This window comes from Peromyscus leucopus, chromosome 20 (assembly GCF_004664715.2).
Source record: "Peromyscus leucopus breed LL Stock chromosome 20, UCI_PerLeu_2.1, whole genome shotgun sequence".
NCBI lineage: Eukaryota > Metazoa > Chordata > Mammalia > Rodentia > Cricetidae > Peromyscus > Peromyscus leucopus.
In genome coordinates this window covers 21,587,925-21,600,397 of record NC_051080.1, presented here as the reverse complement: position 1 = coordinate 21,600,397, position 12,473 = coordinate 21,587,925, and the positions used below count along the sequence as shown (strand labels likewise).

General features: G+C 45.4%; 1 protein-coding gene across 2 annotated transcripts in view; it reads left to right on the top strand.

Moving 5' to 3' along the window:
• Cyrib (CYFIP related Rac1 interactor B) overlaps positions 1-12,473 on the top strand; it is a 138,461-nt gene that overhangs the window by 35,000 nt on the left and 90,988 nt on the right. For both annotated transcript variants that reach the window (XM_028876037.2, XM_028876040.2), the window contains exon 2: positions 5,912-5,964. The gene's annotated coding sequence lies outside the window, so the exon portion shown is untranslated. The remainder of the gene's footprint in view (positions 1-5,911; positions 5,965-12,473) is intronic.

The following is a 12,473-nucleotide window of genomic DNA, read 5'->3' as shown; positions in this document are numbered from 1 at the left end:
GAGAGAACCTCTAATAGTTACTGTTGTCTAAGGCTGTTCTCTTATTTCACTCTCTTTGAGGGCAAGTATTAGTGTTGCGTCTGTGATCCTGCCTACAGGTTTGTCGAGCCATAGACACTGTGTGTGGCTGTAGCCAGCATGTTAGCTCCCCTGGAGACCCTTGTCTAGTGAGTGGGCCATGTCCTCATCTCATGCTGGGAAGCGGTAGTCAGCTGCTCCGTTCTCACTGAGAGATCACGCCATTATCTTACGTGGTCCCGGATGTTTGCATGGCATTTCTGACTCTTGAGCATTTTAGACATGGTGTGACCATTTTGGGGGAGAGGAGGCACGAGGAAGGGAAGTAAGACAAGGGTCAGGTGACCTGGAGGAAGGTTCCATTGGCTTGGCACACTGGCTGGGAGTCATTTAGCCCAGCAGGGCAATGGAAATGTTCTGGAAATGTTCTCTTTAGAGTGAAACCTCCTTCAGAGGTTTGCTTCTAGCTGTTTTTTTTTTTTTTTTTTTTTTTTTTTTTTTTTTCACTTGTTTGTTTGGTTTTTGGTTTTGTTTTCTTCCTTCCTTCCTTCCTTCCTTCCTTCCTTCCTTCCTTCCTTCCTTCCTTCCTTCCTTCCTTCCTTCTTTCCTTCCTTTCTTTTTTTTTTTTTTTTGGGGGGGGGTTTTCTGAGACAGGGTTTCTCTGTGTAGCTATGGTGCCTGTCCTGGATCTCGCTCTGTAGACCAGGCTGGCCTCTAACTCACTCACAGAGATCAGCCTGACTCTGCCTCCTGAGTGCTGGGATTAAAGGCGTGCGCCACCACAGCCTGGCTCTTGTTTTTTTTTTTTTAAAAGACAGATTTCCTTGGCTTCTCAAACCTGAAGGCTAAAGGTCATTGAGTCGCTGAGGCTGCAGGGAGAAGTTAAAATGAGGGACAGCGTGTAGGTAATTGTAGTGTTGTTTCCAGGTAACTCGGAGAAGAACTTTATGTTAACAAGATCATTTTCACACTCCTTTGGTGGACAGATGTCTGTGCATCCATGGCTTTGAGATTCCACACCCCCCCATTTGCAAAAGTAATTAATATGCATAGTTGCTTCTTTTGTGTCTTTCCCCACATCATTGCTACTTCATTGCTAAATCCTCCTAATCCTGTGGAGTGTGTTTCAGCCTCGTTTAGAAAAATGATGGTGAATTCCAAGTGAAAATAAATCTGAAGACTCATTCTAAGTAGTGAAAGTCTATTGCACAGTTACTATTTATTAGCCCTGTTCTTGGGGAAAGTTTTACCCGCTGATGAAGTGATTGAGGTTTGCAAGGACTCTCACAAGGCTCTTGGAATGGAACAGGGTTATGGGTGTAAGTTTATAATTATATTATCAGGAAAAGAATGAATCATGGTTACCAAAAAAAAAAAAAAAAAAAAAAAAAAGAGAAGTGATAAACAAGTCAATAAAGTTCCAAGATGTATTCGTGGAGGGGAAGGAGTAATTATTTGAATTATATTTGCTTGTTTAATTAACATTTATTGTCTTCTGGGTAACAGGCACTGCTGGGTACTTTTACATCTGCTATTTTATTTAATTACAAAGAGTTCTTCACTTGCAGATAAGATTTCCCAGGGGCTTCCCTGGGCTAATGAGTTAGCCTGCCTGGTGTTTCTTAGGCCCAGCTGCTCGAGGAGATCACCTAGGGAGCGGCAGGGCCATCTGGTGCTTCGGTTACCTCCTCTGGGATCCTGTTTACCTGCACAGGGGTGACTTCCAGCAGCAGTCACGCCAAAATCTCTGGGCAAGCTATCGAAGTCATTTCACTGGTGGAAGAAAATGCCTCCCTGAATGTCTCAGTGATAAGCGACCTTGTGAAGTTCGGCAGCTGAGTTTGTGGCGCCACGTGGAATACACCCGGCACCTGTTTTCCTTTGTCTGTCTCCCATTGAGTGGGGTGGGGAGCAGGGCGTCAAGGTAATTACGGAATGAAGCAGGCTCACAAAACGTTTCCCCAAATGTCTCAGGTTAATTTCTAGTCCAACTCTGCGTTGGCCGTGTTGATCAGCAGCATCCTGTAGGTGACTTGCATCCTAAGAGGCTATGCATGTGTGGGGTGGAGTTGCATATGTGTGTGTGTGTGGGTGGGGGGGGGGATATCAGAGAATAATTTGCAGCAGCCAATTTTCTCCCTCCACCATAAGGGTCCAGGGGTGGAACTCAGGTCGTCAGGCTTGGTGGCAAGCACCTTAACCCACTGAACCTTCTCACTGGCCCTCTTTCTTATTAGTGTGTGCACACACACACACACACACACACACACACACACACACACACACACACACACGTCACACACACATGTGCCAGCATGTGCCTTGGTGCAAGTGTGGAAGTCATAGGACAACTTTTTCCAGTCAGGTCTCCTACCTTTACGTGGGTTCTGAAGATTGAACTCAGATCTAACAGGCTCGTGTGGTAAACACCTTTACCCTTTGAATCATTTTGTTGTTGCCCTTACTTGATTTTTTTTAATGTTTATTTATTTATTGGGGTACGCCATGGCGCATGTGTGGAGGTCAGAGGACAGCTTGTGGGAGTCAGTTCTCTCCTTCTACCATGTGAGTCCTGGACATCAAATTTAAATCATCAGGTTTGGCAGCAAACATCTTGACCCGCTCAGCCATCTTGATACCACCTTGTTTGTGGAGACAGCGTCTTCCACTGGCCTGTAGCTTACCAAATAAACCAGGCGGGGTGGCCAGTGAGATCCAGGGTTAGCTGGGGCCATCCCAGACCTGGGCCAGGCAGGCTCCTCTGGGAAACTACCCTTCTCCACATCTAGCTCTTACCTGCTGCCTCTTGTGCTTGATTTATCTGGGCTATTTACTGATCGGATAGGCTCCTGCCTCTGGACAACTGCCACTTGTCTCGTAGCTGTCCTTGTGGCTAGGACCTCTTCAGGGAAGCCCTGCTGGTTCCTTTACCACTTTCATCCGGCTGAGCCAATGGAATACCATTGCCTGTCCACACCCATCCTCATCCCCTCTCGCCATCTTGACCTGCTCAGTTGTAATTGCTTCTCTTCTGTACTCGTTCCTGATCTTGAGAGCCCTGGGTGGCTGGAAAGCTCGGTGTGTGGCTTCACTCTGGGGCCACAGTGCTTGGACCCTGGGTGCTTGGGAGCATGCGTCTTCACTGTAGCAGACTGCGGGAGGTCAGGGGGGACTGGGCCCAGGTCAGGTGGCTCTGGAGCCTGTGGTGAGTCTGCAGCCGTAGTTTGGTTCTCTGCAAGAAACTTGGGAGTGAGAGATTGTCATCTGTCTTTAGATACCACCTTCCTTCCGCTACAGATACTCTGTGTTTAGGGTTTGTGTCTGAGCTGTACAGTGGTCAGCTTCCTTAATGTTCCCCAAAACAAAGCAAGCCAGGAGTTTTTATGCCTTTTCTCCTTTCTAGGACTTTGCACAAGGCCTTAAAAAGGTTCCCAAATGAACAACTTGTCCCCATTTTCTGTTCTAAAAATCTGGTCAAAGAATTAGAGCAAGAAGAGATGGGGAAAGTGGCAGTTGTGTGTCTGTGTGTGTAGTGTGCATTTGCGCAATTTGCTGATGGTATATATGTGTGTGGTTTGCTATAACATGGGTGAGGATATGTGTGGTATATGCATGTATGGTTTATTTATGGTGTGTATCCACTGTGATACACACACACACACACACACACACACATACATACATACAGGGTATATATGAGTTGTATATGTGATTCATGTAGTATGATTCATGAATGTGGTATGTGCATGAATGTGCATGTGTGTGGTAGATGGTCACATTGTGTGTGTGTGTGCTGTATGTGTTTAAGTGGGATATATGTGATGTGTACTCATGGTATGTGTCATGTTTGATACATATGTATATATATAGTTTATATGTGTGTGGTGCATGTGTTTCATTTGTACATGTGCGGTATGTTATGGCATGTGACATGCTATGTATATGGTGTGCTTGTATGTGTGTAGTGTGCATGGTGTAGTGTGGGACATATAGGTATATGATATGTGTACTATTTGCGGGGTGGGTTATACTTGTATATGGTGTGCATATGTGTGCGATATGGTGTGGTATATACTCGTAGTTTATGTGCATGTGTGCGTACACATTTGGGGATATGACTATGAGCATGCGTTAGATAGCCTTCCAGCTGAGTCGTCTTCTCTTTCTCTATGCTATGTGTGATGAATTTAGAACAAAATGGTAACACATACAGCCAGAGCCAGGGGAAGGCACGTGCCCTGGGAACAGCAGCAGAGCTGGCAAAGCACACCTTGGTGGCTGCAGCAGTGAGTGGTCTCCTGTGACAGCGAGCCCCGGTCTCACACCTTTTGTGAATAAAACGAAGCAGGTTAAATGGCTTCCGGTAGTTTGGGAACTCCATGAACTCAGTGAAAACACCCAGGCAGCTGAAGATTTGCTCAGAAAAAGGGGAGAATCTCTTCCACCTCCACCTGGCAGTGAGTGTGGCCAGACGTACGCACCCCTGCTCCATTTTTCACGCTCAGTGCTGGCCATGCGTGAAGAGGGATGCTGTTGAACTCTGGTTTTCTGAAGACTCTCTTTGATTTATGAGCTTTTGCTCTGAGAGGTTTCCGAGAGTGAGAACTCTGAGGGCACAGCGCGTGTTTGCTTTCTTCTCTGTGCAGAACAGAACCCCGCCCCCCCCCCAAACAGGAAATGGCTCAGGGGCAGGATGACTGAGACCAACCAGTTCAGAGTCAAGTTGAGCTGAGCATTTTTCTGGGACCAGGACTTCTGCTGCAACCAGAAATTTCCAGATCTTTTAACTTAGAATTTGGCCCCATCCTCTGTCTCTGGGACCATGGAGTCCAACCCAAATGGCCCTGAGTTATAGATGTTCGGGGCTTTGTCCTTGCTGTGTGCAGCCATCAGCAAATTACTGCTCCGAATCAACTCCTCCCTCGCCATCCGTCTATCTCTTATCTTCTTCCCTCCCCCTGCCCCTCTTCTTCTCCCTCCTCCTCTTTCTTTTGTGATGGCTAGAGCTATTTTAAGCACTAAGTGAGAAAAGTGTTTGAGAAGCACTCCTGCTGCATGCCATGGCTTCATGTAGCTAAGGATAGTTTGTATGTAGCCCAACACAGAACTGCAAACTTACTTAAAACATGACATTTTAAAAGGTCTTATTTTGCTTATTTGTTTGTCTTTTTGAGACAGGGTCTCACTCTAGCTCTTGATGGTCTGGATTATGTAGACCTGGCTGGCCTTGAGCTCACAGAGATCCACTTGTCTCTGCCTCTCTGTGTACATGAGTTTATGTGTGCCACATATGTGCAGGTGCCTGTGGAGACCAGAAGAGGGTGTCATGTCCCCTAGAACTGGAGTGACAGGTGGTTGTGAATCCCTGATGTGGGCGATGGGAACTGGACCCTGGTCCTCTGCAAGAGCAGTAAGCCCTCTTAACCACTGATCAATCTCTCCATTTCCTTGTATGATTTCTGTATTTGCAACTTGATTATATAGGGTTGTTGTTTGAGTCAGGGCTCAAAAACAAAACAAAACAAAAAACCCCAAACAGTGGCTGTTCTGGAACTCACTATGTAGACCAGGTTGGCCTTGAACTCACGAGAGATCCCTCTGCCTCTGCCTCCCACAAACATGCTGGATCAAAGTGCTCACCTCTAATGCCTAGCACTGACATAATTCTTGAGCATGATCTTTGTAGACGACAACACCGTGTTACGGTGCCAAAAAGACTGGATGCTTTGCCGTGGTCTGTATAAATGGTCCTTAAAATTCTTCTTCTCAGACCATAGTACTAGCTAGTATTGGGAGGGGAAAAAAGTACTAGTGAAGGCCAGGATTACTAGGGACTTCTAGAGTGCTGAGGTCTGTGGTGGCTTGCTTAATCCTTGCTCTTATTCTTTTACAGGAGAGGAAACTGAGGCTTGGAGTTTGACTAATTCCTTCGAGGTGACCACATTGGTAAGTAACAGAGTTGGCATGGGGCCCTGGCCACCTGGCTCTCGATCCTGCACTCCTCACTCTCATTCTGTGGGCAGCAGTGGCCAGGAGGTGGCTCTCACTTCAGTACAAGCATCTCTGCCCTGTTGGAGTGACAGCACGCAGCGCCTTGTTTCTTCCTTTTGCCTGTGAATGTTGAGACTCTGCAGGCTATCGAGTCAGAGTAGTAATCTAAGTGGCTAACTTTGGCGCGATGGTGATCCTTCCTTACTTCCTGTCCTAGGAAACAGTGGCAGCAGACTTTTTGGAACATAGACTGTTGTGCAGCCACTACTCCAGTCAGCTCTCCCAACAGCTCTACAACCTGAAGTTTGTGGGAAGGAAATACTTTGCCCCGGTCCCTCTGTTATTGGGGGCAGAGTCAGTATTCACACCTGGATTGCAAGCCAGTGCTGTTAACCCATGTAATTTTGGTCACCCTCTGAGGGCACCTAGGAGAAGACATTCCCTTTGAGCTCTAGTGCCCCCTAGCTGGCAGGGCACTTACATCTTCTGTCTCCTCTTCCTGTACCTCTTGGCCTACTCACCATCTTCCACAGGGCTGGCCAACTTGTGGTGAGGCTTCGCCATTGCATGGAACCTTTCCTGGAGTGTCCCACGGCAGCCTCTGCTCAGGCATGCTTTTCATGTGTATTTTGACGGAGCTGTGCATGCGGTAAAACACAGATCTTAATCTTACAGCTGGATGAATGTTTACTATCATACCCAGTTTAACTGCCACAGATCAGGAGACTCAGTATTCCAGTCATTCTAGGATGCTCCTTAGTGTTGCTTGAGTAACAGGCACCACGGTGATCTTTATTGTGTTCTTGTTTTTAACATACACAGACGTAACACAAACAAACTGAAGACAAATACACTTTAAGTAGCATAGGTGATCATGTCATTTTTCCTGGTGGGCATATGTCTTAGAGTGAATATGGACCTGTCATTCTTTCTTCTTGGGGCCTTTTAAAATTTGAGCATATTTTTTTTCATTATTATTATGGTTTTTTGAAACAGGGTTTCTCCGTGTAGTTTTGGTGCCTGTCCTGGATCTCGCTCTGTAGACCAGGCTGACCTCAAACTCACAGAGATCCACCTGGCTCTGCCTCCAGAGTGCTGGGATTAAAGGCGAGCGTCACCGCCGCCGCCGCCACCACCCAACTAAATTTGAGCATCTTGTGCCATCAAGTGTCTCCTATATTTCTGCATTTGAATTATCACACAGCATGTCCCTTAAATCCAAAACAGCTTTCATATGGGTGCTCAGCTAAAGAAAGATAGTCTGCCAGTCTTCAGTGTGAGGCCTTATGGGATTTGGAACCACTTTGGAGTTTTTAGTTTTTATATTACATGCTGACATTAGATGCTAAATCTGGAGTAATCTGGAGGGGACAGCATGTATGCCCATGTAGAGAGAGGCCAGGAGACAACTTTTGAGTCTGTTCTCTCTGCTCCCCTCTATGTGGGTTCTAGTGATTGGGCTCGGGCCCCCAGGCTTGTATAGTAAGTGCCTTTACTTGCTGAGCCATATCGGCAGCCTGTAAGCTATTATTTTAATGCCAGTAGAACTGAAGCATGAATGAGTGGTTACATTGGATTTGGTGACCTGGAAGTCTGTGGTTGGTGTGATATATACACCAAGCTGATTTGCACAAATACTTCCCAGTACTAATGCAGAGTTGATGGATGTAAAAGCATTACTTCTTGGGGAGTCTGTAAGAATGAATATTCCAGATTCCACCAGAAATTCAGAGAGACATATAAGCCAGGGGGTATGTCTGAGCAAAAGCTATGACGTATGTGGGGCTTTTGTAGCCCAAGATTCCAATGCCTGGGGTTTTCATTCAACAGGGAGTCTAGAAGTGAGGCCTGATAGAAGGTAGAATTAATATCCAGGAGCCTTGAAGGTCTGATTTCTTTATGAAAATGAGGCCAAAAAACTTCACTATCTGGAAGTTTACCTTTAATTGAAAGAATGTTACCCACAAGAAATAAAAAAAAAAACTTGATACTGTACTATAAATATATATACATATTTGTGGAGTCTATATTTTTATTACTTATGACATGATATCCTTCAACCTGAACAGTTAATATGAAAATTGGTCTAACACATACCACAAACACAGACTCAAGCCTTAAGGATATTTCATCAATTTCCACAAAAAGGAAAAGAGTTTCTCTACAGCAGTCACAGTTAAAAACAATAAACTACCCAGGAAGAAGCCATTTCAAGATGTTGCTAAACGTCACCTTTCAATAAGACTGTGAAATAGTATATCTAAAATGGTTGAGGACTAATGGTATCAGAAAGGTAAAGCAAGAAAAGAAAGAAAAAAAATTGAAAAACCAGCTGAGATGAAATGAGAGTCATTTTATTTAAAACCTAACAAAAGGACTATAAAGAGAATAAGTGAGCTATAGGACAGTATTAGCATTGTCCTGTGTCAAGTGTCTGTCAGATACTGTTTTGAGCTTCTGCATTAACTCACTTAGCCCTCAGAACAAAATTGTGAGGGGATATTGTTACGGTTATCTGTATTTTTATTTATTTATTTTACAATTCTAATTGAAATATAATTAAATAATTTCTTCCCTACCCTTTCCTCACTTCAACCCCTCTGATGTTTCCTCCTCACTCTCAGCTTGATAGCCTCTTTTTCTTTATTATTGTTACAGACATATGGACAAGTATATAAACACAGCCCACTGAGTTCGTTTTTGCTTTTCGTTTGTACAGTTTCAGGGCTGACTACTTATATTGGGGAACCAATCAGGGGCTCAAATCTGGGTGGGGCTAATACTCTCTCAGCAGTCATTAGTTCCCTGTAGTTCTTTGTCTAGGGGTGGGATTTCTGTGAGGTTTGCCCCCTTCCATGTTCGTCGCATGTCTATTGATATTTCATGGTTCTGGTCTTCCTGATGCATCCCTAAGAGTCACACGACAGTCTTCCTGGTATTCGGACTCTTACAACCTTTACACCTCCTCACGCCCTCCTCTGTAGGGTTCCCTGAGCCCTAGGTTCAGGAGCTATTCTGCAGATGGATCCATTGGAGCTGGGCTCCCCACAGTCCATTCATCTTTGCATTGCGTCCCATTGTCCTCTCTGTTTTGTAGATGACAAAAAACCAACACCGTTAAATCCTGTTACTCACGGTGGCACACAGAGCTGGGATTTGACCCCAGCAAGAATTAACAAGAATAATCAAATCACCGTGTGGCCAAGGGATTGTAAATAGGAAAGAATAGTAATGAGACATGGAGAATTACTACTTCTTATCCCATGGTGGGACTAAAGGAGAAGCCATGTGAGAAAACAAGATGTTCTTTGAGATTTCCTGTAATCTTTGATTTCTAAGAATTTGTGAGCAGGTCCGCATCAAGGATAAGACACTCAGCGAAGGGAGGCAGAGCCTCAGTTTCCACTGTAGTATATATTAATGTGCCAATCAATGTTTACAGCAGTCTGTCTGAGGAAAGGAAAAAAAAGGCTGGTGTGTAGCATTTGGTGACTTCTTTTTTTAGATTAATTTTTATTTTTTAATTTTACTTTTGATGTGAATGGACGTTTTGCCTATGTTTGTCCATGCACCACCACATGTGTGCAGCACCCATGGAGGCCAGAAGAGGGCATCAAATCCGCTGGAACTAGAGTTTCAGATAGTTGTTAGCCAACCATGTGAGTGCTGGCATCGAACCCGGGTCCTCTGGAAGAGCCGCCAGTGTTCTTAGCCACGGAGCCACTCCCTAGCCCTGTATTTGCTGATTTCTTTGGTGTAAACAACTCCCCTAATGACCGGTTTCAGGCTGGCAACATGGTGTCTCTGAACTTGGAGTTGAAAAGCTGTGAACATGGTCAGGTCTCTTGAAACGACATGAACTGGTTCCGGCACACCATTGGCTCACATGTTCATGCTATTTTAAGCTCTGCTTCTGGGTTGTGCACCTAGGAGTGGAATTTCCAGGAAGTAGTAATGTCATGGGTGATTCATAGGGGCAAGAAGAGACAATGGGACAGGAGCAGAGTTCTGCCTTTCTTTTCCCCACTGTGCTTGAAAACAAAACAGGAAGGCAGCCCTTTGTGCATGTGGGTAGAGGCATGGCATAGTCCTTGTGCTGTTGGCTGGAGTGAAAATGATTGCACTCTGAGGGGCACCTGGAGGTCTCTATGGAGGTTCAAGTGAACATGCTCTCTGACTCGGCAGTTCTATGTCAAGATTTTGTTTTGTTATGTTTTGATTTGCAGCCGATCTCATAATGGAGCCTAAGTTTCCCCGGAATTTGCTGTGTAACCCAGGCTGCTTTCCAACTTGTGATCCTCCTGTCTAAGTGCCTCAAGTGCTTTATTGTCATAGCAAGACCTTGGGAGCAACTTAGATATGTATCAATGAGAGACTGATTGAATGTATATCCCTAAAGTCAGATGTCATCAGTGCTGTTGTACAAAGCAGTAAGCCTATATGCTAACAAGAAATGGGTTCTTGCCGGGCCGTGGTGGCTCACACCTTTAATCCCAGCACTTGGGAGATAGAGGAGGCAGGCGCATCTCTGAGTTCAAGGCCAGCCTGGTCTACAGAGTGAGTTGTAGGACAGGCTCCAGAACTACAAAGAGAAACCCTGTCTTGAAAAACCAAACCTCCCCACCCCCAAAAATGGGTTCTCAACTATATCCTTTTTGTTGTTAATTAAATTTGTTCTGTGACAGTTGAAGACATTGTCTCTTCTCCCTCAGAAGCCACCAATAGCCACTAGTTCATCAGGGAGGGGTAAGTCCCATATGTCCCTCTACCACCGATGACTGACTATTGACAGAACTAGTCCTGTGTGGACCCAGCTCAGACAACTGTAGCTGCTGTGAGTTCGTGTTCGTATTATCTGTGTCATGTCCAAGAGATAGCATTTTGTAGTCCTCCCTCTTACCTTGTGGCTCTCACATTCTTTTCTCGCTCTTCCGTAATGTTCCCTGAGTGTTAGGAGGGCTATAAATGTCCTTTTGAGGGTTGAACACTCGGCCCTCCCTTTTTCTCAGAACCTTGAACAGCCGTTAAGTCCCCATGTTCACTACCATCCATTCATTGCAAAGAGAAGCTTCTCTGATTAAGGTTGAGAGTAGCTTGTGTCTGGATATACACATGAATGTTTAGGAGACAGTCTGACACCATGTCAATTTAGCTAAACACGAGTGTTAAGTCCCCATCCTCCCAGGTTTATGACCTTCCAGCCATGGGTTCTTCTTGATGGGATTTACAGTGTCAGCTGTGAACGTTGTCATATGATCTTGTCATATGGTCTCAAATCTCGTCACAGAGCAGTTGGGTGCCCCATAACAATGGTGCCACTGTTGCAGGCATGGGGACATCTTGCCTGGCAGATTAATTAATGCTGCCGATGCAAAATTGATCGAATGTATCCTTACCAGTAGCCTGTGTAGCACCTTTCATCATTATGAAAGCTAGGGAGCAGGGAGGAAGCTTCCTGCTCAGTTCCAGCTTGTTTTCGCTAACGTGCAGCCGAGGGGTATGGTGTCTTCAGCAGTGAGGTCTTACAGTCTAGTGTCAGTGGGCCATCAAAAAGCCAGAGCCTGTATTGTTTTGGGCTTTGCTGACCAGCAGCTCCTAAGGTAGCCAGGATATATTTTTGAGTTGTAAGAAAAGCAATGTCCGGAAACGTATATGTGGTAGGTATTCATATATGTGTTAAGAGGGGAGCATGAATTTTTATTCGTATCTGCCTTCAGACACAGCATGCACACTTGCTTGGTTCTGCTTAGAGCGCAGCTGGAAACATGCAGTGTTTTATATCCCAGGCTAATTTATAACTTGTGTTCTGTCCCAGAACAGCCTAGAACTTGTGATCCTCCTCCCTCAGATGAGTCATGGGATTATAAGAGTTGGGCTGCCAGGCTTGGTCACATATTGCTTTTTTGATGAAGAATCAGTTGTGGCTAAAAGACTACTTAGGACGAGGCATGGAAGCATGTGCTGATAATCCAAGTGCTTGGCAAGGCAGGCAGAGTGAAAGGCCAGCCTGGGCTACATAGAGGCATTCCATCACGGGACAAAACAAAACTGCTTGGGGAGCCTCCCACATGAGAGCCCTTCCCATTGTTAGAGGGGCTTAGCAAGTCTCCAATGGGAAGCCAGTGCTGAGCGCTAGCTAGGCCTTTCTCTGTGTTATCTGGTTCAGTTCACACATCTGCCGCTGGAGGTTTCCTCATTGACTCTATCTGGGTTCTCAAGCCATCTAGTAAATAGGTGATAAATATATGAATCTCATTTGCAGGATGTGTGTGTGTGTGTGTGTGTGTGTGTGTGTGTGTGTGTGTGTGAGAGAGAGAGAGAGAGAGAGAGACAGACAGACAGACAGACAGACAGACTTAGGTCAAGTCCTGCCATGCAGTAGAGGGAGTTTGGTGGCTTTAGAGGCATTGTTATAAACAAGTTTACGCAATCACTGCTTAGCCATCCAGGGGACTCCGAAGGCA